The sequence below is a fragment of the Pinus tabuliformis genome, chromosome J (assembly GCF_031772625.1).
Source record: "Pinus tabuliformis cultivar Carrire ecotype Pingquan chromosome J, CPIR1, whole genome shotgun sequence".
NCBI classification, from domain to species: domain Eukaryota; kingdom Viridiplantae; phylum Streptophyta; class Pinopsida; order Pinales; family Pinaceae; genus Pinus; species Pinus tabuliformis.
The window spans coordinates 1093212537-1093230736 of NC_142295.1; positions in this window are offsets into that span (position 1 = coordinate 1093212537).

An 18200-nucleotide genomic window follows, 5' to 3' on the forward strand; every position below is an offset into this window, starting at 1 on the left:
CATTCCTAAGATCAAAGGGAAGAGTTATTCAAGATAACTCAAACAACATATGAAAACTTGGAAGAGTATGTTGAGTGCCTTCAATACAATCTACAGATATCTCAACACAATAATTTGGACAAGGAAATAGTTAAAATAATTCTGATCAGAGGAATGTAGGATGACTTCCTTGACATGCTAAATATTCTAGGGAAAGGAGATATATTCGAGGAACCTTATGATGAAAATTTTCAACTTTGTCAAAGAAGTTCCAAAGGATCAATGAGAAAAAGGCCTATGACACATGATGCTTCTACTGGGATCTTAAAATTAGTCAAGAGTGGGGCAACACAGATAGAAATTGGGAACCTGTTGAAGAATTTCAAAATTGGTATTATGAGCTCATTATCCTCTCATCTTAATGTGTTGTAGTTGAAGCAGAATCAATTTTGAATTAGAACAAGCTTTGGATATATTCTTCTCTCAGTGTAGGAAGAAACATCCTCTAAGGGAGTGCCCACTTAATAGTTGTAATATACGTGAGCTAGATTATTCCACAAAATAATGCCTCTCATTACCTAGATTAAAATAAATTTATAAGGAGACAGGGGAGGATATTGAAGAAGCATAATTTATTGTTCCCCAAGAATCCCTGTTAGCCTCGGCCACAAAGTATGGTGCTAGACCACTTCTCTTCTTTTAATTCTTGGTCTAGCATGTATAGTCCTCAACAAATTCCCCAACAACTGCAATACCCAGTAGATCCATGGAAACCTCATAATCCTCCTTTGGTCAAATACCCTATTCCTTGGCCTTAATAGCCTTCTACCTCATGGTGAGGAACTGTTCTCCCTAATCACATGCATATTCAGATTTTGATTCAAAAACAACAAGTACAACTTCCCTCCAATGTGCCTAAGAGTGGTCCTCCATTGGTCCCCTAGACACCTGTACATCCTAACCCTAATCCCAATAATAAGGTAGTGCAACAATTTGAAACACCAATTTCCCCTACCTATTGTATCTCACTGATGGAATTCAATGAAATACAATTATGATCAAGAAGGATATTAAACCCCATTATTTCTCCTATAATTATAGAAAATGAGGAAGAAAATCCATTAGGAGAAGAAAGCCTAACTCAAGGATCATTAGGAAACCAATATGTTCTAACAATTGATTTATATACTAATGTTGGAACAATTGACAATACTCATGAGGTTGTAACAGTTGGTGCTACTACTAATATCATTGTGACAAACAATGATACCTCTAATGTCATTGTAACAACTGAGGCTATCTCAGTTGTGATATCTGTAAAACTACAATTAATGAAGCTTCTTTGCATCCCCCATATCCAGAAAGATTAACTGAAGTCAAATTTATTCAGCCTGAATTTGATTTCTTGAAGGAGTTGAAAAACTTTCATATCCAGGTTCCCTTACATCAAGCAATTCGAGATGTTCCAATTTATGTTAAAACCATTAGAAAATTATGTGTCAGAAAGCTAGGTAGGAAACCTCAGGATCCACCTATTGTACATGTAATTGGAAAATTATCAGAGCTAATGTTAGGGGATAATACACCTACTAAATATGATGTTGCGAACCCAACAATAATTTTCCATATTGGCGAAACAACTCTTCCAAATACCTTGATTGATTTAGGAGCAACAATTAACATAATAATCAGGGAAACTATATAACTACTTGGGCCTACCAACTTGAGACCAACTCCCACCATTTTAGAATTGACAGATAGGTCCAAGATTCAATTTAAATCAATATTGGAGGACGTTATTATTTCAGTATATTCTTGGAAATATCTAGTATATTTTGTAGTGCTACAGCCTAATAAACGCCCAGGGGGACATCCTCTAATTTTGGGCAGGCCATGGCTACGCATTGCATATGCCTTTATTAGACGTAGATCTATGTGTATGACCATATCTAATGGTAATACCACCAATGATCTTATTATTTACCCTCCAAATAAGTTGAATTTAGAATATGAATATCCTTTATGGTTTGGGTTTAAACTAGAGGAAGTTGATACACATCCAATGCTCACTATAGGAAAAGCTTTACATTTTAAAAATGAGACTAAGGACGATATTATCAAAAACATTCGATAATGACCCTTCTAATGTTACACCATCAACATCTCGTTTCTTAAGTTCTATAATAGACAAATACAGTGAGGAAGGGGCTTTTGATGATCGTATCGTAGAAGAAATACTTACTGTCCCTAGTCTTAAGGGTGTTCTAGTGGAGATAGAGCTTGGAAAAACCTTAAATATTAATCCTAACTTATTCTTTGTGCAAAAAGAGAGGTTAGTGCAATTATTGAGAAAGAATAAGGAATCATTTGCATAGTATTATAAGGACATGAAGGGTATCCATCCTACTCTATGTACTCATCACGTTTATCTAAAATAAGGATCTCGACATGTTCGACAACCTCAATGGATAATGAATCCAACCTTGAAGAATGTTTTCAAGGAAGAACTTCAAAATCTCTTAAATGCAAACTTCATCTATTTGATTTTTGATAGTCAATGGGTATCTCCACTTGTTATTTCTTCCAAGAAGAATGGAAAGTGGAGAGCTTGTGTTGGCTATAGGGAGCTTAACAAAGCTACTCAAAAGTACCATTTTCCCCTTCCTTTTATTTATGAAGTCCTAGATACTCTATCTAATAAAACATTTTTCTCTATTATGAATGGATTTAGTGCTTATAATCAGATTCATATCTTCCCTAAGGACCATGACAAGACTACCTTCACTTGCCTCTGGGATACATTTTCCTATAGGGTCCTACCTTTTGGACTTCGTAATGCACCTGCAACCTTTAAGAAAGAAATGTTAGGAATCTTTTCTGATCTAGTCAACATCTGTTTGGAAATGTTTATGGATGATTTTACACTATATGGGGATGAGTTTGATGAAGCCTTGCACAACCTTGAAAAGGTACTTGAGAATTGTATACAAACCCACCTCTATCTTAGTACTAAAAAGTGTCACATGATGATGATTGAAGGTATTGTTTTAGGACATTATCTATCTACTGCAGGTATGCAAGTTGATCTAGAAAAAAATGAGGTGATTTTAAGAATTCTCACTCCTAAGATAGAGAAGGAGGTATGTAGGTTATTGGGGCAAGCAGGTTATTAGATACAATTTATAAAAAAAATCGTTAATAATGCATTTCCATTGTTTTCCCTATTAACAAAGCATAAAGATTTAATATGGACTAACAAGTGAAGCAATGCCTTTGTAGAATTAAAAAGATGAGTAACAACAACTACCATTTTATGAGGACCAAACTGGAGTTTGTCATTTCATATCTCCATTGATGCTTATGATACAACCATTTGGGATGTGATATAACAACAAGAGGGAAATAAACCTTATTCCATCTACTATATCAACAGGAACTCGACCCTTGCAGAGGTAAATTTTACGGTGATAGAAAATATTTTCTTGTTATTATTCATGCTATCAACAAATTTAGGCATTACATTACCAGTTACAAAATTTTTGTGCACACTGACCACTTTGCTATCCAATTTTTAATGAATAAACCAGCTACTTATGTTAGGTTTACTAGGTGGTTGTTGTTACTCCAAGAATTTGATATTACTATTGTAGATAAACATGGGAAAGATAATGTTGTTGCACATTTTCTTTCTATATTGACTAATTTTGTTGATAATTTTCTTGTTGAAGACTATTTCCCAGATAAGTATATTTTTGCAGTATCCACTTATTCACCTTGGTATGTAGACATTTCAAATTACCTTACTGCAGGAAAGATTCCCCATCACATTTCTCTGAGAGAGAAGAGAAACATCATTCAACAAAATGTCCAATATTTTTGGTTGGATGGCGATCTCTTCCACATTGGTTTTGATCAAGAAATTGGAAGGTGTGTGAGGGAGGATGAGATTGATGATATTCTAAGGGGTTTTCATGATGAGCCTTATGGAGGACATTTTGCAGACATGAGAACATGTCATAAGGTTCTTCGGATGGGCTATTTTTGGCCTACTAAATTATGAGATGCAAGGAAAAATGTGTAGGGGTGTGACAACTATTAGAGAATGGGTCAGCCTACTCAATCAAATAAAATGTTGTTACAAACTCAATTGGTGAAAAAACCATTAGAGAGATGGTCTTTAGATTTTGTGGGACCAATTAATCCCCCATCTCAACATAAGACTTCTATTTTTGTATGCACTATAACAACCCCTGGTAAAAAATTCCATGTAAAAGTTAATAAAGGCGAAGTAAGACCACAGTTAGTGGACATTTGTTCCAAGTTGAATGTTGGGCAAAGATATCCTAGTGGGCATCAATGGATGTGTTTATGGCTAAGGGAAATTGGAAAATGAAATGGATAAGGAATTAAAAAGGAAAAAAGGTATTTTGGCACATTTATTTATGAATAAAGGAAAATAGGAGAAAAGGAAGGTGCAAGGTCACAGGTTGCATGTGAGGATAAAATTGAAGGAAAATAATGGAAAATGAAGAAAATAGAGGCCTCATTGATAAAAAGGCTTCTAAGCATAAGTTGGTAGGATTTTTCTCTGCTTTGGAGCACGAAAGGGAAAACAAAGCAAAGGAAGGACAAGGAAAGGAAAGGAAAGCAAAGATCAAGCAAGGAGAAACAAGATCAAGTAGCTTCAGTGGGAATACTTGTAGGTAACATATTGCATGTGTGAGTTCCTAGCTGGTTTTGACATGCACGACTTTGCATGTTGGTATATGTTCTCTTGTTGTCGGTGGCATGCTTTTTCTGAGTTATGACAGTGGTTTTCAACCTTGCCTTGCCTTTTTCTGGATAACCATGGTGTGATGGGATTATTTTCATAGTTTTTAGATTTGGAATTGTTGGATGGTTTCAGAATCTAGGGTGGAGGTGGTCTCAAGAAAATTCCCAAAGACCTAGGAATCCCTTGACAGGTTTTGGCAAGATACACGGTAAATCCTGAGGGTGGAGTCTCAATCAGGGCCAGTGATTTGGTGTGGATTGCAGTAAAGCCCATAGATTGATGTCTTGTTTTAGGGCCTATTGATCTAGTGTGGATTGCGGTAAAGCGTGAGAGACAAGGAGACAAAAAATTCCTCAAGGATAGTGATGGAGTCTGTAGGAATTCCAAGCTCGGTTTGGTTTTTTGGTCTCGGTGCCGGTTTTGGTGAGATCACGGTTTGGTGAGGGTGGAGGTGGTTTAACCTTTGGATTGCCTTGGTTGTTTTTGGATTGGTTTATCCATGAGATCCCACATTCATGCTTGGAATATGGCACGGGGTTGACTGGCTGAAAGAAAGATTTGGTTCAGCCATTTCTATGGTCGGGTGGTATGTGGAAGTCCCGAACCTAGTCAGCTCTTGCCTATGTTTAATAAAATCTAAATTACCTTGCTTTCGTACTTGTTATTATGTGGCCTTAATAATTGTCATATCATTTTCATTTACATGGTTTAATGCTAGTTATAAGCATGGTTATGTGACTGGTTATAGTCACATTTATTTCATGTATTTACTTGTAACTGAAAGGATAATGGATGCAAGACCTAATTAATATCAAAATAGTTAAGGGAAGAGGGTGGTGATCCTTCTTTTCAATTCCCATATGAGTTATCGGTGATTTATGCTCTGTCTTGTATTCATTTCCTGTAGATTACATTGATGCTAAGTGTTTGATAGAATGTCAGTCTTGGTTAGGGATGGTTAGGCCTAGTCCTAAAGTTAGTTTTTTATTTATAAGTCTTTTGGTAATGTAATTTATGGATTTTGAAAGCTGCAGGGGTTTCTAGGCAATGAACTAGATTATGGTCTTGAAAAGTGGCACAAATCTTGGAGTCGTAGGCACAGGTATGAGGAGAAAATTCCCCAAACGCATGCATACCCATGTTGTGCATGTGTCTGAAGGTTTTCAAACTCACCCTTGTCCATATCATGGGAGTGTCTAGGGTTTTAGTGGTCTAAAAGCTCAGTGGGACCTAGGGGCTAGTCAGGGGAATTAATGAGATGCATTCTGGGAGTTCCGTAGTAGGCGCAGAAGGTTTGGTATGGTGTGTTTCCATCGATTCCACTTCCTTAACTGATGCATAGGGAGTCAAATAATATCATAGTAACTTCTCGTCACATGTTTACCCTGGTTGGAAGATTACTTGGGTAGATGTGGGAGGATGTAGCATCCCTGGTTAAAAATCCATGTATATGTATATATATATATATATATATATATATATATATATATATATATATATATATGGCCACATATGATGGGACACATATTCCAAGCTGAATGGTGGGGGAAACATCCTAATGGGCGTTAATTTGGTTGTTTATGGCTAAGGAAATTGGCAAAGGCAATGGCTAAGTCATTAAATAGGCAAAAAGGCATTTTTGGCACATTTATTTATGAAAATAGTGGAAATTAGGAGAAAACGAAGGTAAAAGGTCACAGGTTGCATGTGAGGATGAAATTGAAGAAATATAACGGAAAATGAAGAAAACGGAGGCCTCATTAATAAAAAGTCTTATGAGGATCAGTGGGCTAAGTCTTGGTCAATTCAGTGTTGGAGCTCTCCTTCTATTTTCTCTCTCTCTCATACTCATGGATACTTAGAGTTTTCTTGGAGCAATCTTGGAGGGTGTGGCATACTTGGATTCTTGGAGCAAGAAGGCAAAGGAAGGATAGGAAAGCATAAGAGGGCATCGATTTCAGCAACTACAGTGAGTTTTTATTGCAGGTATTGAGTTGCATGTATGATTTCTTCACTAGTTTTGGTATGCATGGCACATGCATGTGGTTTCTTGGTCATGATTTGTCACTGGAATGGAGGATTGCTTGGATTGACAGTGGATTTTCCTAGCCTTTCCATTTCTTGGATAGCCATGGTGATTATGGGTTGTTGTGTTTTTGGTTGGTTCTCATGTTTCCTTTAGCTTGGGTTGAGTTATTAGTTCCTGGAGCCTTGGTTGGACAAACACTCTGGAGCCCTGTAATGACTTGGGTTGAGTTACTAGTCCTAGAGCCTTGGTTGATCAAACACTTTGGAGCCCTGTAATGACTTGGGTTGAATTACTAGTCATAGAGCCTTGGTTGGAAAAACACTCTGGAGCCCTGTAATGACTTGGGTTGAGTTACTAGTCCTAGAGCCTTGGTTGGACAAATGATCTGGAGCATTTGGTGGGTTGAGTTACTAGTCTTGGAGCCTTGGTTGGAAAAACACTCTGGAGCCTGGTAAAAGTTGTGGATTGAGTTATTAGTCCTAGAGCCTTGGTTGGAAAAACGATCTGGAACCCTATATAAATTGTGGGTTGAGTTACTAGTCTTGGAAGTTGGGTTGTAACAAACACTCTAGAGCCCTGGAAGGTAGGGATAGAGACCGATCTAATGATGGTCTGTGATGTCTGACGATGAGGTGGAATCACTGTTTGATGGGTTGAGGTGGATGGCCTCTAGAGGCCCTGGATGATTTTTGATTGATGTGTTCTATGAGATCCCACATTCACGCTTGGAATATGCCACGGGGGTGAATTGCTGAAGAGAGATTTGGCTTAGCCATTCTATGGTTGGGTGGAACATGGAAGCCCTATCTCGGGTTTGGATTTTGCATCATTAATGAAAGGATATTTCTCCTTATATCTCTATGAGCATTATGATGGATTATATGTGGTTTATATGGTTGTGATTTCATTGGTATTTCTATCCCTATTATGTTGGTTATTTACATGTTTTGTGAAAGAAACTATGAGTGGCTCTCAACATATTTTTACATGTACATGAATGGATAATGTGTCTATGACCTAATAGATGATAATGCAGAAAATGGCATGAGGGAACAATGGTTCATAGAGATTCTCAGATAAGTATGGGATCCCTGCACTCAATTCTATTGTTTACACCTGTAGGTTACATGTCGATGATATCTTTGAAGAAATTCCTGTCATGGCTAGTAGGGGTATGGTTAAGTTCTTGCTGGGATTATTGATTTTTCCTCATTGTTTCCCTGTGATTTTCTTGATTTCAAGCTATCATTCCATTCTGGGCAGTGGCCTGGGCTCTAGGCCTACAAAAGTGGCTTAAATCTCATGTTCGCTGGCACAGAACTGGAAATTTTGGTCCACAGTCACTGGCAGGTATGCCTATGAGAGCGACTTTGGGTTTTTGGTCACTCCCTTGCCCATAGCATGAGAGTGACTATGGCATAAGAGGTCTAGAATAACAATGGGACCCAAGGACAGGCTGTCACAATGGTTGAATTGTCTCCTCAGGGTTTTTTTGATGATGTTGGATGATTGTGTGTGATGTTACGTTGATTCCATTTCGTTAAGGTTACCTAGGAGCTCGAATCAGATCATAGTGGCCTCTTATCACATGTTTACCCCAGCTAGCATAGGAGGGTGTTACAGAGTAGTATCAGAGCATGGTTGCACTCTCCTTGGGTTGTGTGTTGATCTTTCTTTCATGTTGGTTGTGTATGTGTTTCTTAAGCTGGTAGTCCATGTGCTTGTTGCATTTGCATGGTGTTGATCACAGTTGTAGTGATGTCACCATGTGAAGGTTGAAGGTGTTGTTGTGGAGTATGTCTTCATGTGTGTACGGTTGATTATGTATTAATTGCACGTCAGTGTTCACATATTATCAAGTGCATGGGATGCAGTTGTTGTTTTCATGCATGAGGTCATGGTTGTGTAGTTGATATGGTCATGCATAGATGACTAAACTCTAGCTAGAATGGTGTGTATATGGTTTTGTATGCATGTGTTATATGTATATATGCAGTTGTTATTCACGTATGGTCTTGGTTATAGTTATGCATTAAACGGTAGGTCAAACATGCCATTTAGGTCAGCATGGTGCTATTGGTTTTTATGATGCTAATATGTTGGCTGAGATAGAGCAGGAGATGCAGATCACCATAATGAGGTTGCAACATTAGACTTTGGGATAAGAGCAGATCGCCATACATGTATTGTATGTTTGGCATGCCAGTATGTAAGTTAAGGAATGTTATATGCATTAGGTTATATACATTAGGTTTATGTACATGTCTTTTGATGTTATGGTTACATACATGATAGATGATAGTTGATTAGTGTAGTTATATGCACATGTGTCAAATTGTCAAGAATGATAGTAACATGGGGTTGTAACCATTGTTGTTGTTGGTTAGGTTAGATAACTTGATGATTGTGTTATATGATATGTTGTTGATGAGCATGTTATAGGTTAACTTGTTGTTTCTATATGACAACTAGATTGATGATTACATTTTATGTTGTTTATGAGCATGATATATAGATTATTGTTGTTATGTGGTATTAACTTGGTGATTAGGGTTATTTCATTGAGATCTTGATGTTGTAATTTGGATTGGTCATATGCATGATGATTATTTTCATTGCATTGAAGATCTTGATGTTATTATGTTAACCTGGTTTGACCTATGCAGACGGTTATGATTGCGATATTCAGGTATGAGATGACATATTTGTGATATGGTGTTGTACTAATCTAGATTGATTGTACATATTTGATTTTTATGCATGAACGAAAAATGCTTATGAGCTTATGACGTGAACATGTTAGTTAGTTACTGTTATGGATATCATGAATTATGTTTGAGTTGATATGTTGTGAAGTTGTATCATTCTAACCTAGCTTTATGGTGTATACAAGATAGCCTCCCCTGATATACACTAAGGTATTAGTTTTATTATGTCATATATTTGGTGCTTGGTTATTTGATTATAACGCCTATTTGGTGTTTCAATGTTTGGTGTCTATTACATCATCTTATTGATTCATTTAACATGGTATGTTTGCAAGTTGGTTGAATGTTTGATGAATTGAATAATATGAGTATGTGTTCCAATGATAATTTTAAAAGATGATTGTACTAATACATATGTGTTGAGATAGTTGATAGGTACTTGAGTGTAGTAGGTGATAGTTATAGCATTATGTCTAATGACTATGAGTTGACTACGGATTATGACATGATTGTTTGTAAAAGTCGATCTCAAATTGATAGATATGATTGTTTTGATATTTGGAACATGTGGTTGACATGTGTGAGAAGTTGCAGGAAACATGCATGGTATTAGCATGATGAGATATCAATTGATGTGTTTACATAACTAATAGTTGGGTGTTGTGACAATGCATAGTAAGCCTCGATTGCAACAAGGTAAAAAGGTAAAAGGAAGGAATTGGGTAAGAACTCCTTTGGCTATGTTTGGAAGCCCTAATTCCAAATGAACGAGTGCTTTGCATATAGGGAGTCTTATTAACCTTGATTTTGTTTGACATTATGTGGATATGTGATAGATTCATGAAAATGTACTTGAAAAGTATATTAGCTAGTCTTTAGTTACAGGTGGATCTGTCAAAGGATTGGAGTCCTTTAAGAGATGTTGGCTTGATGGGTCCTGACCCATGTTCATCATTAATTAGCCAAGAAAATCCCTACACTACTGACCCTTTCAGCATCAATCCATGGAGCGTGGACTGAAGTCTCACCCAAAGCAGTATGGGGGGATGTAGGAACCAAGTTTCCACACCCTGAGATGGCAGTGATGTCGCTTTATACCCTAACCCTTCCTTCACGCAGATTGATAAGCCTTTTAGGGCTTATCGATATACTTCCCTTATTTGTCCTCTAGACCTCTGTGAAGGTCTACGACTATCTTTTGCATACCCTAAATAGGCGATTCAGACACTTACGCACCTCTGTAATTACTCTTACTATTGTATTTACCTAGATTAGCTTAAGTAGTGGATAACTTCAACATGCATTATGATTATCTTCACGTAAACAGATATTCTTACTTGCATTCATATAACAAAGTAAAACACATAGATTCACGCATCAATATAAGATTAAATCGTAAACCCAGTATTCAACATAACATAATTGCATGCATTCATAACAGAAGTAAAATGGCTCATACGCAGGTAATTCCATAATAATTCTATTTATTGATGTTCAAATCTCCTTTACAGACTCTAACTACCCTGCGCACACAACTATAGGGGTCTGTGCACTCAGATGCAAACTTCTACCCTATGCCTCTGCACACACAGCTGTAGAGATTCTTTCCTATGCTAAGACTCTTCACTCTTAGCTCTCACAGAACCATTACATCAATGACTTTTCAACATCATATTTGAACTGAACTACTAAAAGATTCTTTTAAGATTTCTTTTTATACAATCCCATTATCCGTGGACCATGGGTAGATCTCCTAAAGCCGACATGACTTACATTAAAAAAAGGGCAGAAACCCTTTATGACTCTTTACATCTTCACGCTCCGTGACCACAAAATGCGGAGACTTTACACTTCTTATACAAAACTTGGTCTTTCTTCCCCAAAACTTGGGCTTTTAACCCAAAAATTGACCCTAGGGGACCCATTCCCAACAGGCCCCCAACACAAATATGGTGACTCACCCCTGAGTCACTCTACTGGCATGGAGATCTTGTCGCGAAGACCTCCCAGCTCCACCTGTACTACTGCAACCTCAGTGGTACACTGCGTCGCCGCCTGCTTAACCTGCTCGACCAACTACTCCGTCGCTGGTCCTGCGCTATCTGCCTGTATTTTCTGCTGTGTTTCTTGAAGACTAGCCAATTTCCCTTAAATGGTGGTCGTGAGAACATATGCTTCATCAAGCCAAGGCCCCAATTTGGCCTTCAGTACTGCCTCCTTGCGTTGTGTTGCGTCCACATGTTCCTTCAGTGCCTTCGCTTCCTGTAGCTTTGCCAACCTCTGTGTGATGGCGATGGTGCGCGCCGTCGGTTTGACCTCGTCATACTTCTGCTGCAGTTCCCTTGAGGGAAAATTTTAAGGTTGGAAGTTTATCTTAAAGTTTATAAACCTTGGCGAATCTTATTAGTCCCTAATATCTAAATTTTAAAATGTTTAATGATAATTTTGTAAAAAAAAATAGATTTTTAATTATTTTATATTAGAAAATATATAATATTGGCGATTTTTAAGGTAAAATAATTTTATACTATAAAATTTGGGCGAATTCATTTTTAGAAAAATGGAAATTAGCGAATCTTTTTTTTGGAAAAATGATGGAATATTAGCCCCTAAAATTTTCCCAGGTTCTCTTGCCTCTGTTTCTAGCCGCTGCACATTGGGATCTTCCTACAGGATGGTAACTACTTCGACCGACTGGTCGAAGAGCGAAGTGCAATCCTTCTCTACGGAAACTACATCCTTGACAGATGCCTCACACTGCTCTCTGACTTCTCGTGGAGTCGAAGGTTGGGCCCTCACTCGAGCTCTGTAATCTTAAGGTTCTGCTCAAACTAAACCTTGGCCATCTCTTTCCTTGCATTGCACACACTTGGAGTGAGCTTCTGAATTCTAGCATCGACTAACGCATCTTCTAGGATATCCAGCTCTGGAAAAATTCTGCAAGCCTCAGCTACCACAGTTGTGGTGCACTCATTCTTCTCTATGATCTTCTTAAGGAGATAAATCATGGAAGTCTTTTCTATGAACATTTGGGCATTGTTGACCTTCTTCTCACTGATCACATTCAGCGTGCACTGCTCTCTGGCCCAAAGTTTCGCGATCACACCGTCTTGCAGGGTGTGAAGGGCTTCACTTGGCAGTGTGGCTAAGTTCAACCCAACCTTCTTGAGAGCGTTAGCGGTGGCCTTCTCAACTTCCACTTCTGTAGTCAATGCTCCGTCTGGAAGCACGATGGCCTGGGGATCCAAGGAGCAGACCAACTCTGCTGCTTCTGAGGTCCCAGGCGCCAAGCTAGTTGATGTCATGCTGCATTGTCCCACACTAGTCTACACTTGAGTGGTCTGGATCTACAGCTCGTGCAAACCTATCTGAATGGTGACCAAGGCTTGCTTCTGCTACTGCTTGAACTGCTGCAATAGTTCCATGGTTTCATCCCTCACTGTGTCCCCAATATCATTCAGATCACCTTCAGTCAAAGTGATCGGGTCAAGTGATGATTTTCTGGCCTTGGACTTCTTCCGCAGCCCTACTTTTTCCTGCTCCTTAGTGCACTTAACCCAAAATGGAGTAGTCTCTGGGTCTGCACCTCCCTGTCCTGATTGTTGCTCTTCTTCCTCCGCCTGTGTCGAAGGAGAATTTTGACTTCTATCAGAGTCACGATCTTCCTCTTCTTCTTCCTCCTCTGCCTGCTTCTTAGCAACTCACTCTGCTTTAGCTTTGTCTTTGGCCTCCTTTTTCTTTCTGTCGGCTAAATGCTGCATCTTCAGTTGGGCCTCTTCCTTCTTCTACTTCGTGGTAGACTTACTAGACCCAGTTGAAAAGTCTGGGGTCGTGCTCCACTCTAATGGCCAACTCTCTAGGACCACTGAAATTGCATCGTCTGTTGCCAGGTACGAAAGATCATACCATTTTTTCTCAAGGTCCTTCTGCGCCTGGATGGAAACATAGTGGAAGTTCACTTTGAACTCCACATATCCTGACAACTGCTCAAAGACAGTTGGGGATAACGTTGGCTCATGGTTTATCGCGGCGCAGATGCTTGCCTCCATCAACACCCAAAATATTTTAGCGCCCTTGACCCTCACGACATCCTTGGTGGCCGAGAGAAAAGTGAACTTTGTTGCTTCTGGTAGATGTGACACAACTAGAGGAAACTGGTTGTCCTCCAATAATTCCCATGCAATCAGCATAATTGATAACAGTAACCAAGAGTAGTGAAAGGTTTTACTCTGGTCTTGCACTTCTCTATAGTTTGTAAGGAACTCACCGCAGAGATAGCGCACCCAATTAAAGTGTACGCCCTCTACGCACTGAGCCACTAATGACACAACTGGTGTTGATACTTCATCTGTGCGACACTTCCTCATTATTTTCCCAGCCAAAATCTCAGCGACGAACTTAACCGCAGGGTCGATTATGCTAGCAATTGAGTATCCACGTGGTTTCTTAGAAAGCTTGAATTTGTCCTTCATTCTCATGGGGAGGTTGTGCTCGCTTGTCTTTCCACCAAATGCCATGACTGGATTCAACCCTGAATGTGGCAGCAATGTATCTGTGATGGGTATCGTTTCTCCTAACCACAGGCACCCATTGTGCACTAAGCATAGCAACTGTTTGATCATTGTCAAGGTTATGGGCACGTGGTCGTAATGCAGCACCCATAGCAAGTTTAACAGTCTTGCCTTGTCCAACCCTTTAATCCACTACTGCAGCTCCAACACGGTGACACCAGAATCTTTATAAAACACACAGGTCATAAAGGTATTAGTCGCCAAGTGGGGGAATCATTTTGTGCTCGCCAAGTCCCAATCCTCCAGCTTGAGAGCGGGAATGCGCACTGTTATAGACATTTTTGTGCCTTACAACATTGAGCATGAAATGCCCATAATCTAAGGGATCCAAAGTCCCTAAACATGTTGTTCCTACCCCTAGAGGAACAAGGCTAACAAACCACAGCAATTCACAGAAGTTCTCCACCTGAAACTGCTCAAAACAAGTCAATTCAGGATCATTTCAGTGGCTACACTGGCTGTTTGCGCTGAATGTCAAAGCCAACACTGGCTACCTGCGTTGAATGTCAACTGGAACAAAGGCTACCTGCGTTGAACGAGAGTGGACAAGTGGCAGGCTCATTTCTCAAGGTGTCAAAACCCAGGAAGCTTCCAAAATGACACTTGCCTCAGGGAATTCGACTGGTGATGAGTAAGAGGTTCCAAATCTCCAAGTGGAAGCAAGAACCTCCAAGTGGACTCAAGAACTGACAGAGAGAGAGGACACTAGTCATATCTCAAGCTGACTCATCCTCTCTCCAAACATCTATATATGGATCTCTCCTCCATGAGATCTAGAGGCTGGAATTTTATTATTGCAAAGAATTGCTGTTGGTTTGAGACTGGAATCATTGGGTGCTTAATGCTTTGAAGGGGCTGAAGATAGGAATTCCATTTGCTGGGAAGGAGATGCTGGATTGGAGCCCTTTGGGTTGTATCTCTTCCTGAACCTTGTTATTCATCAATAAAGCTATCTTGGTTTCTCCTATATGCTGATGTATTTTGATGTATGAATGTATTAGTGTATTTGGTTTATTTCTAATCCTAAACTAGTTATGAATGTGAACATCTGTCTTTGTGTAGTGTTCTTCTCTTGTCTCAAGTAGCTGTTCTCTTGTCGCAAGTAGCTGTTCTCTTGTGATCTTGCAGGAAGTTGTAGCTGGATAAGCAAGAAGGCAAGTAGCTGTGAACACCCAAAGAGAAGGGAGATTGGATCGAGGGACAAACAGAAGACACCGGTAAGTCTATTGATCTCTCTTCTTTCACATTTCATAAAGGAAGAAACCAGTATAGCTGTACTCGTTTGTTGCTAAGGCACTGTCACACCTTAGGTGGATAGGATCGTCCTGCATAGGCATTTTTCCCCACAACAAATTGGCGACTCCGCTGGGGAGATTTGTTTAGTCATTTTATTTGTGTTTCTATCATTGTTTGCATCATAGACTTGACAGCAACAATCGAACTGCATCTTTCCCGGATGCAAAGTAGAAAGTTGCTGCTTTGATCCAATTGCTGGACTTGTCTATGATCTGAACAATGGATTCACAAATGATTTGATGATCCTTGTGATAGATCTTAGTAACCCTTCAAAGTATCCCTTTGATTACACCTTGCTTGTTGCTTTTATTTGGCCTGAAACAGTGAATTAAATAGCAAACTGTGACCCAGAACCTGAGGGAAACGAGAGTTTCTCCTTCAGCGCAGACCCAGTGAAGGGATTCTGCATTTCAACGCAGGTCCCGTGAAGGCTACCTGCGCTGAATGTCAAAACCCCTGTGTTGAGGTTGCGCTGAACCAGTTTGCTCTTGTGCAGCTGGGGTTCTCTTCTCTGTTTTGCCTTGTTTTGATCTCTGATTTTTGCAGCCTGTAACCAGCATAGGTACCAGTCTGAAAACTCCTTTTCTCTGCTTCGATTCCGCCTCCTTTTGTGCAAAAAGACTGTGAGTGTTTTTATGTGTTTGTGGCGTCATTTACAGTTTTCCTTTGCACGAGTGAAATAGTCATCCTGTAGCCCTTGATTCAGATCTGATTGATTGTGATCTTAGAAGAGAGTTCATTGGCTGTTTGCAGATTGATTATACATTTACTTTTGCTTATTGGTTTGAATTTGTCTCTTTTAAGTGTCAAAACAAGTCTTTATTTCGAAAATCGTTAAGTGTTGTAATCTCTTCTACCCTCTCTGATTTCGAAAAAGTAAACTTGTTTGTATTGATCATTTAAAAGCAAATTCAAAGTTGTACAAAAAACTTTCTTTGTAGGCATCAATACTAAGAAAGCGGAAAACAAACACCTGCATTGTGCATTTGCATTTGATAGTTTGCATGTTGGATTTAGGAAAAGTGCATTAGAGTGTGCTGATTGCTCTTTGAGAAAAGATGGTGTCTTTCTTTTCCCTTAGTAGCTAGGATTTTCAAAGTTGAAAAGATATAAAGCTTGCTTATCATCTTTAGACTGCATTTAGGAATTTGTATCATACATCTTGTGGTGAACCTTGAAAGGCAAACTTTAAAAAGATCAACCTAAAATAAATTGAATGAACTTAACAACGCTTTGCAACATAACGCACAACATAGAGGTCTAGGCTAGAGACGTGTTCCGGCGTCGTTAAGCCTGGTGACTGTCGATCTCGTGGATGGTGGGTGATTCCTCCTGAGGGATGATAGCGCCAGTACGGATTGTGCTCCCACGTACCGTCGCGTATATATTGGGAGACCCCTATAGGCATAAAACCTTTATCCTTAGGAAGCCGTGTCGGCCGCCCTACTGATCGCAATGCACTGAACACAGCATTCAGGAAGATCGACCACCCGTACCCTAAAAAGTATTCTGCAGTTTTGCGAAAAATTTGGCACACCCTCTGCCTAGAACTCCAGAGCAGTTCCTTTTGGCCTTTTTCAGACTCTATAACGGAAAAAGTCCATCCGAGCATTTGTCACTTCGGGCTCGTTAAAACATCGAAGGAGACTAGAGTCATCTTTAGCTTTTTCTCGACTCTTTAAAATTGAAAAAGCAAGTTGTGTCTAAAGCGTCGTTAAAATTTATTTTAAACGGAACAATCACCCTTTAATTCCTGCGTTGATCTTTAGGTTGAAAAAATGGAGCACACCAACCAAGGAATTCCCCTTGGTGGAAATCCTAGTCCCTTCTCCTCTTGGGGAGATGTTGGTGCGCCCCACATGGCCACATTGTCGCTTCCAGGACTGACAATTGGCCTGCCAGTTTGGCTCTTTTCAACCAATGTCGTTCAGAACACCACCATTCCTGAATAGTCGAGTCAACAGTTAGACCAGACCAGAGTTGCCCACCAGCCTTCTACTTCATCTTCCTCTCCTCCTCCCACTTCGCTTGACGGAACTGGTAAAACCAAAAACCGAGTTCCTAAGGAAAAGAAGGAAAATAAGAAGAAAGAGAAGAAGAAGAAGGAGCCAAAGGCGACTGGGGGCAAACAAGTGTCGTCTGACAAAAATCCACACACAGCACTGACAAGGCCTAAATCGCCATGTGTCATATGCAAGGGAGACCATTTCCACATAGATTGTCCCTGTATCCCTCGAATAATTAGGGACTGGTCTCCCCGTTTGCACAATTCGGTAGCATCAACCTCTGATAGCCATGTTGACTGCTCACCGTCGACTAGTGAAAGTGAAGTCCCAGGACAGAGAGGGAAAGCTAGATTTCCCTACAAACTGTGTGAAGGCGATCACGCCATCCACCGTTGTCCCTTCTTAGACAAGGCTAAAAGAGTTCTGGAAGATCGCCCGATTTTACGAGCGCAACTTCCTCCTGGATATCAAAAACTCCTGCCAAGTCCTTCACTAGTTGAGAACCCGGCTGACCCGCCCAAGTGGTCAGTCGAAGCACCTATCATTGAAGATGAATCGTCTGGATCCATGCCTGACGAAAGTCAAAAGGTTGATATGGCAGTTGACCCGGTTTTGCCTTCAGAGGCTCTATCTTCGAATGATACCATCACAGAGGAGAATAAAGATGACACCGTCCGAATTCTCTTCATCAGCACTGACTCTGATGAAAAAGGGGGCAATTCCCCCATTCCTTTATCGCAGGAAGGAAGTTCGTCAGAGCGATATCCGGTCGTTTATTCGGTCCCACCACCAAGCAACCTGGTTGTGTCCTTTGACTGGAACCAACTAGGCAGACCC